The sequence below is a fragment of the Coregonus lavaretus genome (genome assembly GCF_964263955.1).
Source record: "Coregonus lavaretus genome assembly, chromosome: 30".
Taxonomy (NCBI): domain Eukaryota; kingdom Metazoa; phylum Chordata; class Actinopteri; order Salmoniformes; family Salmonidae; genus Coregonus; species Coregonus lavaretus.
Genome location: NC_140017.1, coordinates 5,702,958 through 5,723,120, shown reverse-complemented (window position 1 = coordinate 5,723,120; position 20,163 = coordinate 5,702,958). Strand labels below are relative to the sequence as shown.

The window sequence follows — 20,163 nt, the reverse complement described above, 5'->3', positions numbered from 1 at the left end:
GCATAGAAGTGGTTTAGCTCGTCTGGTAGGCTTGTGTCACTGGGCTGCTCGCGGCTGTGCTTCCCTTTGTAGTCTGTAATAGATTTCAAGCCCTGCCACATCCGACGAGCGCCAGAGCCGGTGTAGTACGATTCAATCTTAGTCCTGGCTACATGCTAGGCTACATGCTAAACAACACATATTTAAAGGCCTGTTTTCAGCTTGAAGGCAGCACACTAGGCCACATGCTAGGCTACATGCTAAACAACACATAAAGGCCTATTTTCAGCTTGAAGGCGGCACGCTAGGCTAGGCTGCACGCTAAACAACAGAAATTGAGAGAAATGTAGCATCATGAGCTTGTTCCATCTCCAGCTATTCCACTGGCTGGGATGTCTCCATCTCAGTATCTCAGTAAGAGTTTCCTTGTGTCCCTCAATGGCTCAGTCCCAGTCGCACCCTCTCACACTCGATATGGTTCCTGAGGCAGATGCTCAGATCGCAGTGAAGGTAAGCCATGGAGTAATTCATCATCTGGAAGAGACTGATGGTGAAGCTGACACGTTTTGACAGGATGCTGGGTAACAGCCTAATTCCTTGTGGGTTCAGCGGTAACCTGGAAGTTACCACAACTAATCACAACAACTGTGGGACTGAGAGGGGGGTTGAGGATCGGTTGGCAGCAGCAGCAGCAAAAACATTCACAGGACATGTGATAGGAACAACACAACTTTGTTTTGAAGTAAATTTGATAGTTAGATCATTCAAATAGCAGGGGTCACAAATGTTTCCATTTAAAGAAGACATGACATGTCAACACTTTTCCCTGTAAATAGAACTTCCCTGTTCAGATATAGGCAGAAGTGGTAGTCGACAGCTAAAGAGCTTATTCACTGTTGGCAGATATTAGGGTTTGTGCTTTTTCTCTTTTTTTTTTTTTTACTATGTGCTGTCTAAGTGTTTAAGTGTTGCCTGATAACCTGGATCAAGTGGGATTGATTTGATTCCAGGACAGAGAGAAGCACATTATTTACTTGATTGGCACATGTGCCAACATTGACGGTTTAGTCCCATTCTGAAGCTGTAGGTAGTAGGGCTGTTGGAGATATTTCATGTATGAAACAAAAACAATTTGAACACTTACCTGAAAAACACACAACAGGTTGTGTTGAATTCATCAACCTGAACAGTTGGCGAGAGACAGCAGGACTTTATCTCCAGGTTCACCTGACTGTTGTTGGTTTTCAGGTTCATGACCACATGGAGGATCCCCAGAGACCGGACAAAGTCTCCGGGCAGAACGTTCATCTCGGCCGTGTAATTGCAAGTGCCACAAATATCATTGGAAAATAGTGCTAATCTGAAAAGAGATCAGAACAAACATGAAACCTATAATTACAAAGCAGTTGTAATGTGTCATGACTGGCCACGAGAATCCAAATAGGTCAGATAAGGTTTGCGATTAATAACTTCAATCAGACCCCCTTTCACCCGTAGAGGGGGGTTAACAGCTCACACCTTGTTGTAAATCAACAAAGAACCATATTACGCTACCCTCATCACCCCACTGGGGACCCATCGATACGGCTGGCTAGCCTCTCTTCAAAGAAGCATCTTCAAGAGCGAATGGAATGAAAATCAACTCTGTAGTTTTGTTCAGGACTACACGACAAGTCATCGGAGACCGGACAACTACGAAGAAGAGAACAATAGTAGAAGAGTTGTTGGAACCTTTTTAGACAATCAGAGCCTTTCAAGCGTACCGCGAGAAGACCCAACTCCGAGAAGGCCCAACACCGAGAGAGATGCACGGCGAACCAGGCATTTCACGTAAATACATTCATGATTTCTTACTCAAAGCAGGCGGTGGTTCGTGTGCCAAGTATGTAATTACTGTAGGTGAGAGTAGTTTCTGAATGTGTCAAGGTTAAGTGTCTCTGTCCCTCTCTTTCTTCCTCTCCATCTCTTCTTTTAAAAAATCAGCCATGTTGTTGTCATTCCGCTAGGGACCTGTTTTCTCTAATCAATAACCGGTGTATAGTGTGTATGTTTATACTGTTTTCCCATTTAATTAGCTAGTAAATAAATCATTAAACCAATTTCTGTAGTATTGAATCATAAGTAAGGCTCGGGTTTTTGCAGATTAAGGAGGTTACGACTGTTCAGAATGATGATATGATATGAGGTTATGATTAATAAGTTGATTGTTTATAGATGTGATAGGTAAAGACCTTTTAGAGTTTAATTCAGGAGATGGTGACTCTTTAAAGAACTGCTCTCGTGGTGCCCCAGATCCTAATGAGTTAAGTGTTACATTATTAATTTAATCGGGTAACAATTAAACATAGTTAGTTAATTAGATAATAACAGTCTTCAGATTAATGTTAGTCACGTCACGACAAATGCAACTACATGTTAATAAAATATTGTTAGTACAGTTATTACTGTGTAGTTACATAGGTATAGGGGCAACTTAAGGTAAAGTGTTACCACCTTCCAATTCAATTAACTTGATTTTAACTAAATGTTGAATGTTAATATTAGAATGCACTTTTTAATTTCCCTATCATAATACATTATTTTGTTAATTAGACCAAATATCCTATGATAATTACCTAGTGAGGAGATCAGGCGATGATAACCCCATCCTCTGGTGCAAGGCCAATGGCTCTGAGTCACTCCCAGACCCCAGCAGCTTTCTACCAGACTCCTGCGCTGGACTTACTCCAGACAAAGCATGGTCATTCTCAACCCCATTAGTGGTCTGCTGTAGTAATGCATTTGGCAGGGGTGTTTCCCTGGTCCTCAATCCCATGGTCTCATCAGGTCGTGATTGAGTTAAGTTAATGTGGCTGGTGCCAGCTGAGCTATCGGCTGCGAATGGCGCCGGCCGTGTGCTAAGCCCAGATTGCTCACTTTTCACTTCACTCACTACTGGAGCATCTGAAGGGCTTATTTGCTCATAATTGCCAGAAGCATGTGAGGCATTTGAATGCTGTTCCTCTTTCTCCTCTGAGTCTGTAAACGAGTCCCATTGGCCTCGAGACAGAGCGTCGAAAGGCATTATCTCATGAAGATTGCCCTTGGCGATGATGCGAAGCCAGGTTGGCGGTAAGAGGCCCTGTGGGCGAGTAATCGTCGGTGGGTGGGCTAGTCGATGTGTCATCATACAGACGCGGCGGTAGAAGGGGAATGAGGTGACTCCCCTTCAATGCCTCAGTGATGTCAGAGGTCATGATGTCCTCTGCAGCAATGTCAAAGAGAGGTGGTCGTACACACTGCACGTTTCCAACAGTCATGGACTGAGAGACTGAGTTTCCTGATGTTGTTGATGTCGAAGTGCTTATGTGATGCTTTTGATCTGAAACATGTTGAATTATTGATGTGTGGGAAGTAGATGTCCTTATTGCAAAATTAGGCTGAACAGTTGACTGCCCAAATGTGATTACTGATTTTGCAGCGGTAAGCGAAAACAGATTTATAACACTGTTAGGTGCAGAAAATGTTGATTTCACAATCTCTGGAGAGACGTGAAATGTTATATTCACATTTCTGATTTGATTTGGATGGCCTGGGACTGTGCTTCGCGAGAAAGTTGTCATAAAAACTTGTTTTCTACCTTTTGTTGGGTGTCTTTGCTGATTGCTTTGCTTTTGTGTTGTTGATGCATTGGCATATTTTGTGTTTTCTTGTTAAAATATACAATTCGTGATAGTGTCTGGCTTGGAGTTATCATAGTCTGCACTGGCATTTTATGACTTAGCGGTTGGCTGGAGAATGACCTATTTTCTTCTTCCAGAGATTCAGAGAGCTTTTCAGCCCGATGAATGTCTCTGTGTGCTGTTTAATTAAAAGATGGGAGAAAGACATGTTTGCAGAAGTGCATTTTTCCTCTCTAGCCAGTCTTTCTGTGGTTTTCATTATTCCATGGTGAACAGTACTGCTCTCTTCCATTGTCATTTCTGTCACCTCCTCAAGAGAACCTTGAGGCTGAGAGAACTCCTGTCCTTTGTTGTTTTTCAGCTACAGGATGTTCACATTTTTCGATTCATCCACATTCTGATTTATGTGAGGTGGAGATGGTGTTTCAAGTTTCCCAGCACTGTCTGCAAAGATTCGAGAGGTGTCACCACTCGACTTGATGTCAACCCGACCTACTGCAAGTCTTTTTTTTTTGTTGGGGGGGGGGGGGGGGGGGTAGATCAGCTTTAATATTGCAGATAGATTGTAACTTCCATCAATGTAATTGTCTGCATCACTTCCAATCCCCCATTTGGGTTTTTTTCTCACAAATATATATATATATATATATACACACACTCTACCGTTCAAAAGTTTGGGGTCACTTAGAAATGTCCTTGTTTTCTAAAGAAAAGCCATTTCTGTCCTTTAAAATAACATCAAATTGATCAGAAATACAGTGTAGACATTGTAAATGGCTATTGTAGCTGGAAACGGCTGATTTTTTATGGAATATCTACATAGGCGTACAGAGGCCCATTATCAGCAACCATCAGTCCTGTGTTCCAACGGCACGTTGTGTTTGCTAATCCAAGTTTATCATTTTAAAAGGCTAATTGATCATTAGAAAACCCTTTTGTAATTAGGTTAGCACAGCTGAAAACTGTTGGCGGACACATGAATGTTTAACTTGCTTGTGGTTTCTGAAATAAGTGTAGTGGAAAACGTAACTCCTTTCTCTGTTATTGTTGGCAACTGAGCATTTACTTTAGCACTTGGCTTCACTGTCTATGACAAAACAACAGGAGGCGCAGTCCGTTTATCGATACTGTTTACATTGTCGGCAATCTTAGAATCTTGCTTTTTTTGACAGTGTTGTCATCGTAGTTACAGATGCATGCTGTGTGTGAGAAACTTCTGGCAGGGGGCTCATAGGCTGCTGCTCTTTGGACAGAACACCGGGCTGTGCTGGCCGGTGGCCAGTGGTACTCAACACAGACATCAAAGATGTCACACTCTCTGTCAGAGCCTGAGAGGCAGGAGGAACTTTGACAGCAGGTGTGGTCCTCCTCGTGGAGCAGAAGGATGTTGTTGCACTTTGGCTTTGGATTGATGGCATTCTCATAGGCAAGGGTGATTCGTCAACGTGGTCAGTGACGTGGCTTTTTGATGTGATTGTTTCATGAACTTGGTTAAAGAGAAAATTAAATCTTGCATACCACTTATTATTGATCCATTGTCGGGGTCATCAACCCCACTGTTGGGGTCATTAACCCCACTGCTTTCAATGTTCTGTTCAGAGAGACCATGGGCAGAAGCAAATGGAGCATTGGTGAGAGGAATTGCCATAACTTGCCCAACAGCATGCTCCCGCTCTTCCCCTCCCCCATCTTCAAAACAAAACTCTATGTCCTTTTTTGTCATTTCAACACCCGCCAATGTGTGACTGTTAAGAAAACTATAGGGTAAGCTGGATGATATGCTTTGGAGTTTTACAGATGAATTTTCTTGGATTTTTGTATCATTTGTCTTGCCCTCGGTGAGAAATACCAATTCTAACTGGTTTCTGAGATTCACAGTCTTCCCAGATATATTTTCTTCTTTATCTCTCAATGGTAATAATAAATTCATTGGTTCAAATCCGGCTTCAGTGAAAGAGGAAAATGGCCTCTTCATAATTAGAGATCAATGTGAGATTTGTCTCAGTGGGAGACCTCATGCTTGATGTATTGTCCATAGGCATGGGTCAAATCGGATCCATCTTTCCAAACAAAGCAGCAATTGCATCTTCAGCAGTTGAGGCGTTCGTGAAATTGCGCCTTTCATGTGTCTTATGGAACAAATCTGTCCCCGGGGATGCACTTACAGCCACAGAGATGGCTATTCTCTGTGGGCATTGTTACTGCTCCACCATGACCTTTGTCGTTTTGTTCTTTAGACACTGACTCTATTCTGCTGCTGCTGGCGGTGACGGATAGGGATAATCTTGCAGGTCTCCATTTTCAGCTTGCACTACACAGAGATAAATCTGAGTAAATCGTATTTTCGCTGTCATGACTTGGAAATCATTTACTATGAAAATGGTTAATATCAATTAACATAATGCAGAACACAAAAAGCAAATACGTACCTGTGAGATTGAAAACAAATAGCATTAAATAGAAATGACTGCTCATCCTGTTTATACCAAAACAGGTGAATATTCTTCCCAATAAAGTGTTGCTTGCAAACCCTGCTTGCTATTAATCCAACACAGGTGGGAGCTGGAATTTATGTAGATATACAGCCAGTGTGTTCACATAATGAGAGCTTTGTCCTCAAAGATTTCGGTAACTGTACTGTAACAAGCTCCAGGTCTCCTCTCTCTTCAGTCATCGTGGGGCTGATATGTTAATACTGTAGGTATCCCTTTTCCTACTGTTGCTCCATTTCTAAGATGGCATTATTAAAGAGAGAGAGTGAGACACAACCAACCAGACACGCACGCATACACACATTGCCCTTCTAATTAAACTCATGCTTGTAATCTTTACATGATTGGCAGTGATGCAGAGCTGTTAACAAGTATGCAGCATAATGATCCATTTAGAGCAGGGGGTCTTCCATGCCATAGATAGATGATATATCCTCAAGCTGTGTACCCAGTGCCAGGGCTTATACTCACACAAACAGCCCTAAACCACAGGAATATAGACTATCATCCTAATCCATTTTCCCCAAACACATCCTGTATGTTAACGCTCTTTCAAATCAATGTCAAGCTTGAGCATTTCAGCCATTTCCCCACATACACTATATATACACACAAAAGTATGTGGACAACCCTTCATATTAGTGATTCTGCTATTTCAGCAACACCTGTTGCTGACAGGTGCATAAAATCGAGCACACAGCCATATAATCTCCATAGACAAACATTGACAGTAGAATGGCCTTACTAAAGAGCTAAATTAATTTAAACGTGGCACCGTCATAGGATGCCACCTTTCCAACAAGTCAGTTCGTCAAATTTGAGTGTAAAAATCGTCTGTCCTCGGTTGCGACACTCACTACCGAGTTCCAAACTGCCTCTGGAAGCAACGTCAGCACAATAAATGTTAGTCGGGAGCTTCATGGAATGGGTTTCCATTGTCGAGCAGCTGCACACAAGCCTAAGATCACCATGCGCAATGCCAAGCGTCGGCTGGAGTGGTGTAAAGCTCGTCGCCATTGAACTCTGGAGCAGTGGAAACGCGTTCTCTGGAGTAATGAATCACGCTTCACCATCGGGCAGTCTGACGGATTAATCTGTGTTTGGCAGATGCCAGGAGAACGCTACCTTCCCCAATGCATGGTGCTAACTGTAAAGTTTGGTGGAGGAGGAATAATGGTCTGGGGCTGTTTTTCATGGTTCAGGCTCCTAAGTTCCAGTGAAGGGAAATCTTAACGCTACAGCATACAATGACATTGTAGATGATTCTGTGCTTCTGACTTTGTGGCAACAGTTTGGGGAAGGCCCTTTCCTGTTTCAGCATGACAATGCCCCCGTGAACAAAGCGAGGTCCATACAGAAATGGTTTGTCGAGATCGTGTGTGGAAGAACTTGACTGGCCTGCAGAGTGGCCTGAACTTAACCCCATCGAACAACTTTGGGATGAATTGCCAGGCCTAATCGCCCAACATCAGTGCCCGACCTCACTAATGCTTGTGGCTGAATGGAAGCAAGTCCCCACAGCAATGTTCCAACATCTAGTGGAAAGCCTTCCCAGAAGAGTGGAGGCTGTTATAGCAGCAAAGAGGGGACCAACTCCATATTAATGCCCATGATTTTGGAATGAGATGTTCAACGAGCAGGTGTCCACATACTTTTGGTCATGTAGTGTACGATTCATATACAGTCGCCTTTCAAATTATTGGTACCCTTGACAAATGATGAGCAAAAAAGACTAAAATAAATAATACAAATACTGAACTATATTGTATGCAAAAAAAAAAAAGACCAATTCTATTATTTTACACTAATACAATTGCTCAGAGAAATAGATATTTTTTTTATCAAAAGGATAGGGGTCAAAATAATTGACACCCCTGTTGTCCAAGTAGTCAAAAGTTTAGTATTTGGTCCAATATTTCTAGCAAGCAATGACTACATCAAGCTTGAGACTCTATAAACTTGTTGGATGCATTTGCAAATTATTTTGTGCACAATAGAAATGAATGGTAAATAATGTATTGTGTCATTGCTGAGTGAGAAAGTTAGAGGCACAAAGATCATACCCCCAAGACATGCTAACCTCCCGGTAATGGTGAGAGGTTAGCATCTCTTGGGCAATGTTCCCTCTAAACGCGGGCGCGCAGTATCCCGAGACTGCCTCACAGCTCTCCCAGACCGCTGCGCAGAAGAAATACAGTATCAGCCCAGGGAGAGAAGCATGAAATTGAACTTCACTCAACTTTCTAGAGTTTTCCTTGTCAGTTAAAACTATCAACGTTTCCCTTTACCGTGCCAATTGTGATCGAATCAACACATTATTAGCCACTTTCAATGCAACATACCAAAACAAAATGAACTATGCAAGACATAGTATGCAAAACTAACTATGCATGAGATTTTGTTGTAGGCACAACACATCGGAGTAGGATTCTATCACATTAACACGCAAGACTCAGCCCCATTTCTATACAGACCGGTGCGGCATAACCAATCAGAGCTGCAGTAAGCCTATATGCAAATAGACCATTGTCATTTATGGTTCTGTGCCATTTACTTTGAACTGGAATGTTTACAGCAGGTCGTGAGCAGATGTGCTTGTTTTGAGATTAAAGCGAGATGCATGCAGCCACATGTGCACATTTTGTCAAAATATTTTGCTAGTTAGTGAGTTATTAGTCCAGTTATAGATCATTTGTAGTCAGCAATAGGGGAGTGATTGCTTCATACAAGAGCACAAAATGTGTACATTTCAGGTAAAGAGCTTTTTTGTGTCTTAAAGAGGCAGTGTTGTATTTGAGGCTTGAATAATCTAAGTAGCCAATAGGCAGACGGTAGCATAATTTGTCTGATTCTCTGTAATAATGGTATGGGAATAATAATGCATAAAAAAAAAAAAAGTTTACAGAATTAGAGTTGCGGACATTATATCTTTGATTTATTCTGGGGTTGTTCTGTCCAGCATCTGATTATTGGATGTATTTATCCTTTTTCCTCTGAAAACCTACACAACCGGTCAAAAGTTTTAGAACACCTACTCATTCAAGGGTTTTTCTTTATTTGTACTATTTTCTACATTGTAGAATAATATTGAAGACATCAGAACTATGAAATAACACATATGGAATCATGTAAACTCAGCAAAAAAAATTACGTCCTATCACTGTCAACTGTGTTTATTTTCAGCAAACTTAAAATAAAATATTTGTATGAACAGAACAAGATTCAACAACTGAGACATAAACTGAACAAGTTCCACAGACATGTGACTAACAGAAATCGAATAATGTGTCCCTGAACAAAGGGGGGGGGGGGGGGGGGGTCAAAATCAAAAGTAACAGTCAGTATCTGGTGTGGCCACCAGCTGCATTATGTACTGCAGTGCATCTCCTCCTCGTGGACTGCACCAGATTTGCCAGTTCTTGCTGTGAGATGTTACCCCGCTCTTCCACCAAGGCACCTGCACGGTCCCGGATATTTCTGAGGGGAATGGCCCTAGCCCTCACCCTCCGATCCAACAGGTCCCAGACGTGCTCAATGGGATTGAGATCCAGGCTCTTCGCTGGCCATGGCAGAACACTGACATTCCTGTCTTGCAGGAAATCACGCACAGAACGAGCAGTATGGCTGGTGGCATTGTCATGCTGGAGGGTCATGTCAGGATGAGCCTGCAGGAAGGGTACCACATGAGGGAGGAGGATGTCTTCCCAGTCCTGTCTGGTCCAGCGACGGTGTGTTTGTGCCCATAGGCGACGTTGATGCCGGTGATGTCTGGTAAGCCCTCAGTCCAGCCTCTCTCAGCCTATTGCGGACAGTCTGAGCACTGATGGAGGGATTGTGCATTCCTGGTGTAACTCGGGCAGTTGTTGTTGCCATCCTGTACCTGTCCCACAGGTGTGATGTTTGGATGTACCGATCCTGTGCAGGTGTTGTTACATGTAGTCTGTCACTGCGAGGACGATCAGCTGTCCGTCCTGTCTCCCTGTAGCGCTGTCGTAGGCGTCTCACAGTACAGACATTGCAATTTATTTCCCTGGCCACATCTGCAGTCCTCATGCCTCCTTGCAGCATGCCTAAGGCACGTTCACGCAGATGAGCAGGGACCCTGGGCATCTTTCTTTTGGTGTTTTTAAGAGTCAGTAGAAAGGTCTCTTTAGTGTCCTAAGTTTTCATAACTGTGACCTTAATTGCCTACCGTCTGTAAGCTGTTAGTGTCTTAAAGACCGTTCCACAGGTGCATGTTCATTAATTGTTTATGGTTCATTGAACAAGCATGGGAAACAGGGTTTAAACCCTTTACAATGAAGATCTATGAAGTTATTTGGATTTTTACAAATTATCTTTGAAAGACAGGGTCCTGAAAAAGGGACGTTTCATTTTTGGTTGAGTTTAGTAACCAAAAAAGTGTTAAACAAATCAAAATATATTTTATATTTGAGATTCTTCAAATAGCCACCCTTTGCCTTGATGACAGCTTTGCACACTCTTGCCAGCTTTGCACACCCGGATTGTACAATATTTGCACATTATTCTTGAAAAAATTCTTCATGCTCTGTCAAGTTGGTTGTTGATCATTGCTAGACAGCCATTTTCAAGTCTTGCCATAGATTTTCAAGCCGATTTAAGTAAAAAAAAATGTACGCTTTGTATTCAGTACATAAAGTTAATTTCTTTGCAATTCTTTTTGCAGTTTTAGTTTAGTGCCTTATTGCAAACAGGATGCATGTTTTGGAATATTTTTATTCTGTACAGGCTTCCTTCTTTTCACTCTGTCATTTAGGTTAGTATTGTAGAGTAACTACAATGTTGTTGATCCATCCTCACTTTTCTCCTATCACAGTCATTGAACTCTGTAACTGTTTTAAAGGCACCATTGGCCTCATGGTGAAATTCCTGAGCGGTTTCCTTTCTCTGGCAACTGAGTTAGGAAGGACGCCTGTATCTTTGTAGTGACTGGGTGTATTGATACACCATCCAAAGTGTAATTGATAACTTCACCATGCTCAAAGAGATATTCAATGTCTGCTTTTTTTTTTACCCATCTACCAATAGGTGCCCTTCGGGGCGGCAGGTAGCTTAGTGGTTAAGAGTGTTGTACCAGTAACCGAAAGGTCGCTGGTTCTAATCCCCAAGCCGACTAGGTGAAAAATCTGTCGATGTGCCCTTGAGCACTTAACCCTAGTCGCTCTGGATAAGAGCGTCTGCTAAATGACCTATTTATTATTTGCGAGGCATTGGAAAACCTCCCTGGTCTTTTGGTTGAATCTGTGTTTGAAGTTCACCGCTCGACTGAGGGACCTTACTGATAATTGTATGTGTGGGGTACAGAGAGGAGGTAGTCATTAAAAAGTAATGTTAAACACTATTATTGCATACAGTGTGAGTCCGTGCAACTTATTATGTGACTTGTTAAGCACATTTCTGCTCCTGAACTTATTTAAGCTTGCCTTAACAAATACTTATTGACTCAAGACATTTCAGCTTTGCATTTTTAATGAATGTTGTAAAAATGTCTAAAAACATCATTAATTCCACTTTGACATTATGAAGTATTGTGTGTAGGCCAGTGACACAAAATCTCAATTTAATCAAATTTAGAAAAAGTCAAGGGGTGTGAATACTTTCTGAATTCACTGTAGTTATTCAGCCCTTTGGCAAGATAATGTATTTATCTGTGTTAAGTTCTGTTGTTTAAATTGTGTATAAAAGAGTTTTGTATAAAATGTTATCCTGAATAACTTGCATTTATTACAAATAACTTTTAAGGGATACTTACTCGCTTATTTCCACTCAGTATCTGCTATGGCAAACGAGAACAGAACAGCATAAAGAATGAGCCAGAGGTGGACATTACCTGTACGAAGAGTATTAGGGCAAAGTGAAGAGTACACGGATAGTACTTTAAAAACTTGAAATGCTTTGAGAATAAAGTCAATATAAAACTTTGTGAATAAAGTAGCAATATTTCGAGAATAAACCCAACATTTTATTTAGTAGGGGATTTGTTTAACTGCATGTCTTACTGGCTCCCTGTTGCTGTGTGCGCCACTGTTGAAATGCCTGAATTAAATGACCTGGTGAAACTATACCTTAGAATTGGCTTTAGTAACAATCAAATCCTTGCTATTTTAGCACATAATAACCATATTATAGTAAGTATTAGGACCTGCAAGAGGTTGTGTAACAGATTGGGTTCTTTCAGAAGGAGGAACAACACAGACTTGGATTAGGTATTTCATCCAAGTCCGTGTGGGTACATACATAGGTAGAGAAGGGTGGGCTGTGTGTGTATGCAGGTGTGTGTGTGTGTGTGTGGGGGGGGGTCGTCTACACGTTCAAACAGGCGTCACTGTGCTGCGCTGCGCAGCCCTTCGAATTCGCTACAATGTTATTCTTAATCCCATACGTATGCCAACACCTTGCATATCTTAGAGAGCAACAGTTAGGCCAGTAGCCTATATGTCGAAACGAAGGTTAATTTACAAATTTGTGCGTAATGGCATGGTGTTTTATGTACACTTCCAATGAAGTAGCCTCATAGGCCTAGGCTTCTCCGCAGAAGCGACAGTTACTGGGATGGTAAAAACAGCTTGATTGCCATAGCAACATCAGGGAAACTGGGCAGAAGGGAATGGTGCTTCAAATACAGCAGTTATGCAACATCTTTAATTGAGCCTCTCATAATTGCCGGCCTCAACGCATTACAGAAAGAGATTAACTGTATAGGATGCTCTGGGGACAAGTCGTCTGGATACTTGACAGCCAATAAATTGGCAGATGCAAACAGATGATCATCTTTAGCTAACTCTTCTTGAGGGCTTGAACAAAAAAAGCAGTTTGCGATTTCGTTCATTCTGTGAACTGGCATTTGAGTTGTGTGATTACAATATCAACAGTCCATTATCTCTGGTGTATCTTGGCATGCATCATTCAAGACTTAAGTTTAAAATGTGTGCAGCGCAATAGACATATAATGCACAATGTCGCAGTAAAGACTGTCTTGGATGGCAATACTCAGTATAGAAAACAGTCGGGCCCGCAACCTGGACCTACAGGTCGTGGTGAAAACATTTGCACACAAAAATGCAAGGCGACGCAGTTGCATTCTGTAGGTCCTATAGGCCTCTACACAGAAAAAAAATAGAGAGACCAGCACAGACACAGAAAGAGAAAACGAAACAGACACAGAGAAAAGCAGCAAGGATGACTTCAGGAGACCAGGGGAGTCTCTCAAGTTGGATTTAATTTACCTTGAATATTGCAGCCCATTTGTGTAAGCTATTAGCCAGACAAAACCTGTTGAGTTCAACAATAAATAGTGGTTTAATTTATCCTCAAGCCGGCTACTCATTGTTAGGCTATTTGATGTGTAATGTTAATAAAGGTTTATAAATAGCAGCCAATTAGGTGCTACATACAGTATATAGCCTAGCTGTAGATAGTAAGATAAACTGCATAATGAAACAATCCCTAGTAAGCTAGTGTTTTAAGGGTGAACTGACTGTATAATTTGGCATTAATAGACTGGTTTTACGCACAACAACTTTCTATCCTAGCTGGGAGAGAGCGTGAGGATGGCTCATGTCATACAGGGTCAGGTAGGCTATACAGGACAGTTGAAATTCAAAAAAATCTATTGGTAGCTGATTAGTATGCTGTTGCATCAAACATTTATTTTATAACTGGCAATGTTTGAATTTCCAACTTTAATTACAAGTAATGACATTATTGTTGCCAGGCAGCGCTCTAAATGGCAGCATTGCGACACTGTGTATAGCTTTGTGAAATGTTAGGCTTAACAAGAGAAAATGATGACCAAATAGGCCTCCCAATTAACATTTATCCATTAGCTAAAGCAAAGCTATAGGCTACATGCCCTGGCACCACAGAAAGCCGCTCATCGATTTTTATAGGCAGCCGCATAGACGTCGCAATTTCAGCACCATGGATTAATAAAGGAAATCTGAGGAAAATCTTACCGAAATTCTATCAACACATCTACTGTGCTACACACGCATCGGGGAATCTGGATCATTGCTACTCTCCCTTCCGGGACAACTACAAGGCCCTCCCCTGCCCTCCCTTCGGCAAATCAGATCACACCTCCTTTCTGCTCTTCCCCAACTATAGTTAGAAACTTAAGCAGGAAACACCAATGGTAAGGATTGTTCAACGTTGGTCTGACCAATCGGAATATATGCTTCAAGATTGTTTTGATTACACGGACTGGGAAATGTTCCGGGTCGCCTCTGAGAATAGTATCGACATACACACGGACTCTGTGACTGGGTTCGATTAGAACTTATCCAAACCAAAATCCGTGGAGAGAAGGCAACATTCGTGCAAAACTGAAAGTGCAAACCACCGCATTTAACCACGGCAAGGCGACTAAGAACATGGACGTGTACAAACAGACCAGCTATGACCTCCGTAAGGCAATCAAAGAGGCAAAACTACAGTACAGGGACAAAGTGGAGCGGCAATTCAATGGCTCAGACACGAGACATTTGAAGCTGGGAAGGACTCCAGAATAGGGCTGACCCCATTTAGTCGACTGGTCGATTGTTTGGTCAATAGGCTGTTGGTCAACAGATAATGTTTTAGTCGAGCAGTTGCAAAAAAATATAAATATTTATGGCACGTCTTGATTGACGCCTGTCTCAGTGGACTAATCCATTGCGGAGGCCGTGGGAATGGCACACCAGTATCACCAGTAGTACATTTACCGTTAATTCCCAAAATGTCTAATATACAATGTTTGTTTGGTTACCGTAATTTCTGTTAATGCATTCAATATATTATTATTACAGCCTTTTACATTTCTCATTGTCGGAGCGGACACGTTGTTTGCACAACCTAGGCTACACTTGTGAGAAACAAGTTTTGGTTTATTTCATTCCATTTACAAGTTGTCACTCTTCATTGTGTTTTGTTTGGAGTGCTCCTGTCAATGTTGAGTAAGGACGCGCACCTGATTACGCATAGAAGTAGGCCTAGGCTACCTGGCCTGCGTGCAAATGTAGGCTTATAAATGTGCCCATTTGGGGATCTGATGGTATTTCTGATTGTCTTAACTCACCACCACTAATGAGCTGTGGAGCATCTCAAAGTAATTTTTATTTACCTCAAACAGCAAGTAAACATCCATTGAGAATTACAATAGTTCCTCAATGTAGCCTATTTGAAAAATCTTTCAATGATAACCACTATGTTAAAAGGGAAAAAAATGTCATGCTCTGATCCGGTAATAACTGGCACGCAGATCGTTCTAAATTGTAAGATAAATTGGCACTCCAAATGGAAAGGTTTGCCAACCCCTGGTGTAGCCTATTATCGGCAACTTAACGGCAGAATCTTCTAAGGCCAGCAGCAGCGGGAGGTGGTGGTTCGGGAATAGTATTTTTTTCTTCTGGTTAGGCTATCTTGATCTTTGGCTCCCTCGAGTCATTTGTGTGTCTTAATTATTTAATCACAGTGTGCTTAAAGCATCAGACAAACTCAGTAGCCTACATATAGTTGATTTTATTAAAACACATAGGGTGTGTCTATATATGAAAAAAATACACATTTTAAAATTTCAGAAGAACAGACGACTCTTGGTCGACCAAGATTTTTTTTAGTCGGGGAGAGCCCTACTGCAGACAATCACAGATTATAAAGGGAAAGCCAGCCACGTCGCGGACACTGACGCCTCGCTCCCAGACAAGCGAAACACCTTCTTTGCCCGCTTAGAGGAAAATGTCGAACCGCAGAGGCTGGCCCCCACCACCCACGTGAACTGTGTGCTTTCATTCTCCGTGGCCGACGTAAGTCATTTAAGCGTGTTAACCCTCTCAAGGCTGCCGGCCCAGATGGCATCCCAACCCGTGTCCTCTGAGTATGTGCAGACCAGCTGGCTGGAGTGTTCACGGACATATTCAACCTCTCCATATCCCAGTCTGTTGTCCCCACTTGCTTCAGGATGTCCACCCTTGTTCCTGTACCCAAGAAAGCAAAAGGTAACTGAACTAACTGACTATCGCCCCATAGCACTTACTTCTGTCATCGTGAAGTCCTTTGAGAGGCTAGTTAAGGATCATATCACCTCCACTTTACCCGGCATCCTAGACCAACTTCAATTCGCATACCGCCCCAACAGACCCACGGATGACGCAATCGCCATTCCACTGCACACTGACCTATCCCACCTGGACAAGAAAAATACCTATGTAAGAATGCTGTTCATCGACTACAGCTCAGCATTCAACACCATAAGTGCCCTCCAAAGCGCATCAGTAAGCTCAGGACATTGGGTCTGAATCCTGCCCTGTGCAACTGGGTCCTAGACTTCCTTACGGGCCAACCCCAGGTGGTGAAGGTAGGCAACAGCACCTCCGCCACGCTGATCCTCAACACGGGGGCCCCACAGCGGTACGTGCTCAGCCCCCTCCTGTACTCCCTGTTCACCCATGACTGCGTGGCCATGCATGTCTCCAACTAAATCATAAAGTTGGCTGACGACACAAAAGTTGTAGGCCTGATTACCAACAATGACTAGACAGCCTACAGGGAGGAGGTGAGAGCCCTGGCGGAGTGATGCCAGGAAAATAACCTCTCCCTCAACAAAACGAAGGAGCTGATCGTGGACTACAGGAGACAGCAGAGAGAGCACACCCCCAGTGGAGAGGGTAAAAACCTTCAAGTTCCTCGGCGTTCACATCACTGAGGATCTGAAATGGTCCCTCCACACCGACAGCATGGTGAAGAAGGCGCAATAGCGCCTCTTCAACCTCAGGAGGCTGAAGAAATTCAGCTGGGCTCCTAAGACCCTCACAAACTTCTAGATCCATTATAGAGAGCATTCTGTCGGGCTGTATCACCGCCTGGTACGGCAACTGCACCGCCCTCAACCGCAATGCTCTTCAGAGGGTGCTACGGTCAGCCCAATGCATCACCGGCGGCACACTGCCTGACCTTCAAGAGATCTACAGCTCCCGGTGTCACAGGAAGGCCAAGAAGATCATCAGACCTCAGCCACCCGAGACACGGCCTGTTCACCCCGCTACCATCTAGAAGGCGGAGACAGTACAGGTGCATCAAATCTGGGAAAGAGAGACACTGATAAACAGCTTCTATCTCCAAGCCATCAGACTGTTCAACAGTCACCACTAGCTGGCCTCCCCCCAATACCCTGCCCTGAACCTTAGAGACAGCTGCCCTATGTACATAGAGTCATTGAACACTGGTCACTTTAATATTTACATACTGTTTTACCAACCTCATATGTACACGGAGTCAGAGTGTAAAATAAATTAGGAACACCTTCCTAATATTGAGTTGCACCCCCTTCTGCCCTCAGAACAGCCTCAATTTGTCGGGGCATGGACTCTACAAGCTGTCAAAAGAGTTCCACAGGGATGCTGGCTCATGTTGACTCCAATGCTTCCCACAGTTGTGTCAAGTTGGCTGGATGTCCTTGGGTGGTGGACCATTCTTGATACACACAGGAAACTGTTGAGCGTGAAAAACCCCGCAGCGTTACAGTTCTTGACACACTTAAACTGGTGTGCCTGGCACCTATTACCATACCCCGTTGAAAGGCACTTAAATGTTTTGTCTTGCCCATGTTTTTTTAGAAACTTTTACAAAATAATAAAAAATGCAAAGAAATTGTTTCAAGTATTCAACCTCTTTGTTATGGCAAGCCTAAATAAATTCAGGAGTAAAACATGTGCATACAAACTCACATAATAAGTTGCATGGACTCACTTTGTGATCAATAATAGATTTAACATGATTTTTTTATGACTACCTCATCTCTCTACCCCACACATACAATTATCTGTAAGGTCCCTCAGTCGAGCAGTGCATTTCAAACATGGATTCAACCACAAAGACCAGGGAGTTTTTCCAATGCCTTGCAATGAAGGGCACCTATTGGTAGACATTGAATATATCCCCTTGAGCAAGTTAATAATTACACTTTGGATGGTGTATAAACACACCCAGTCACTACAAAGATACAGACATCCTTCCTAACTCAGTTGCCGGAGAGGAAGGAAACCACTCAGGGATTTTACCATGAGACCAATGGTGACTTTAAAAACAGTTTTAATGGCTGTGATAGGAGAAAACTGTGGATGGATCAACAACATTGTAGTTACTCCACAATACTAACCTAAATGAAAGAGTGAAAAGAAGGAAGTCTGTACAGAATAAAAATAAAACAGCATGCTTCCTGTTTGCAATAAGGCACTAAAGTAAAACTGCACAGAATGTGGCTAAGAAATTAACTTTATGTCCTGAATACAAAGCGTTATGTTTGGGGCAAATCCAACAACACATCACTGAGTGCCACTCTTCATATTTTCAAGCATGGTGGTGGCTGAATCATGTTATGGGTATGCTTGTCATCGACAAGGACTAGGGAGTTTTTTAGGATGAAAAGAAACGGAATAGAGATAAGCACAGGCAAAATCCTAGAGGAAAACCTGGTTCAGTCTTTTTTCCCAACAGACAGTGGGAGACAAATTCACCTTTCAGCAGGACAATAACCTAAAAACACAAGGCCAAATATACACTGGAGTTGTTTACCAAGACGACATTGAATGTTCCTGACTGGCCTAGTTACAGTTTGACTTAAATCAGCTTGAAAATCTATGGCAAGACTTGAAATTGTCTGTCTAGCAATGATCAACAACCAACTTGACAGAGCTTGCAGAATTTAACAAAGAATAATGGGCAAATATTGCACAATCCAGGTGTGCAAACCTCTTAGAGACTTACCCAAAAAAACACACAGCTGTAATCGCCACCAAAGGTGCTTCTACAACAAAGGATTGACTCAGGAGTGTGAATACTTATGTAAATTAGATATTTCTGTATTTCATTTTCAATACAACGCAAACATTTCTAAAAACACGTTTTCACTGTCATTACGGGGTAACTGTGTGTAAATGAGTGAGAAATTAATTCAGGCTGTAACACAACTTCAGCCGTGTAATTTTACATACAGTGCCTTCGGAAAGTATTCAGACCCCTTGACTTTTTCCACATATTGTTACGTTACAGCCTTATTCTAAAAATTGTTTAAATAGTAATTTTTCCTCATCAATCTATACACAATATTCCATAATGACAAAGCAAAACAGGTTTTTAGAAATGTTTGCAAATATATGAAAAAAAAGAAGGAAATATCACATTTACATAAGTATTCAGACCCTTTATTCAGTACTTGTTGAAGCACCTTTAGCTGTAATTACAGCCTAGCGTCTTCTTGGATATGACGCTACAAGCATGGCACACCTGTATTTGGGGAGATTCTCCCATACTACTCCGCAGATCCTCTCAAGCTCTGTCAGGTTGGATGGGGAGTGTCGCTGCACAGCTATTTTCAGGTCTCTCCAGAGATGGTCTATCGGGTTCAAATCCGGACTCTGGCTGGGCCACTCAAGGATATTCAGAGACTTGTCCCGAAGCCACTCCTGCGTTGTCTTGGCTGTGTGCTTAGGGTTGTTGTCCGGTTGGAAGGTGAACCTTCGCCCCAGTCTGAGGTCCTGAGCGCTCGGGGGAAGGTTTTCATCAAGGATCTCTCTGTACTTTGCTCCGTTCATCTTTCCCTCGATCCTGACTAGTCTCCCAGTCCCTGCCGCTGAAAAACAACCCCACAGCATGATGATGCCACCACCATGATTCACCGTAGGGATGGTGCCAGGTTTCCACCAGATGTGACGCTTGGCATTCAGGCCAAAGAGTTCAATCTTGGTTTCATCAGACCAGAGAATCTCGTTTCTCATGGTCTGAGAGTCTTTAGGTGCCTTTTGGCAAACTCCAAGCGGGCTGTCATGTGCCTTTTACTGAGGAGTGGCTTCCGGCTGGCCACTTTACCACAAAGGCCTGATTGGTGGAGTGCTGCAGAGATGGTTGTCCTTCTGGAAGGTTCTCTCATCTCCACAGAGGAACTCTGGAGCTCTGTCAGAGTGACCATCGGGTCCTTGGTCACCTCCCTGAACAGGGCCCGTCTCCCCCGATTGGTCAGTTTGGCCAGGCTGCCA

The 20,163-nt window shown here is 42.7% G+C and overlaps 1 pseudogene across 1 annotated transcript in view; it reads right to left on the bottom strand.

Moving 5' to 3' along the window:
• Positions 1-414: 414 nt before the first annotated feature.
• LOC311105723 (tetratricopeptide repeat protein 12-like) overlaps positions 415-20,163 on the bottom strand; it is a 63,424-nt pseudogene continuing 43,675 nt past the window's right edge. Inside the window, exons 15-18 of the transcript in view lie at positions 5,887-5,952; positions 3,061-3,257; positions 1,124-1,339; positions 415-595 (exon numbers count right to left, since the gene is read on the bottom strand). The product of the transcript in view is annotated as a tetratricopeptide repeat protein 12-like (transcript). The remainder of the gene's footprint in view (positions 596-1,123; positions 1,340-3,060; positions 3,258-5,886; positions 5,953-20,163) is intronic.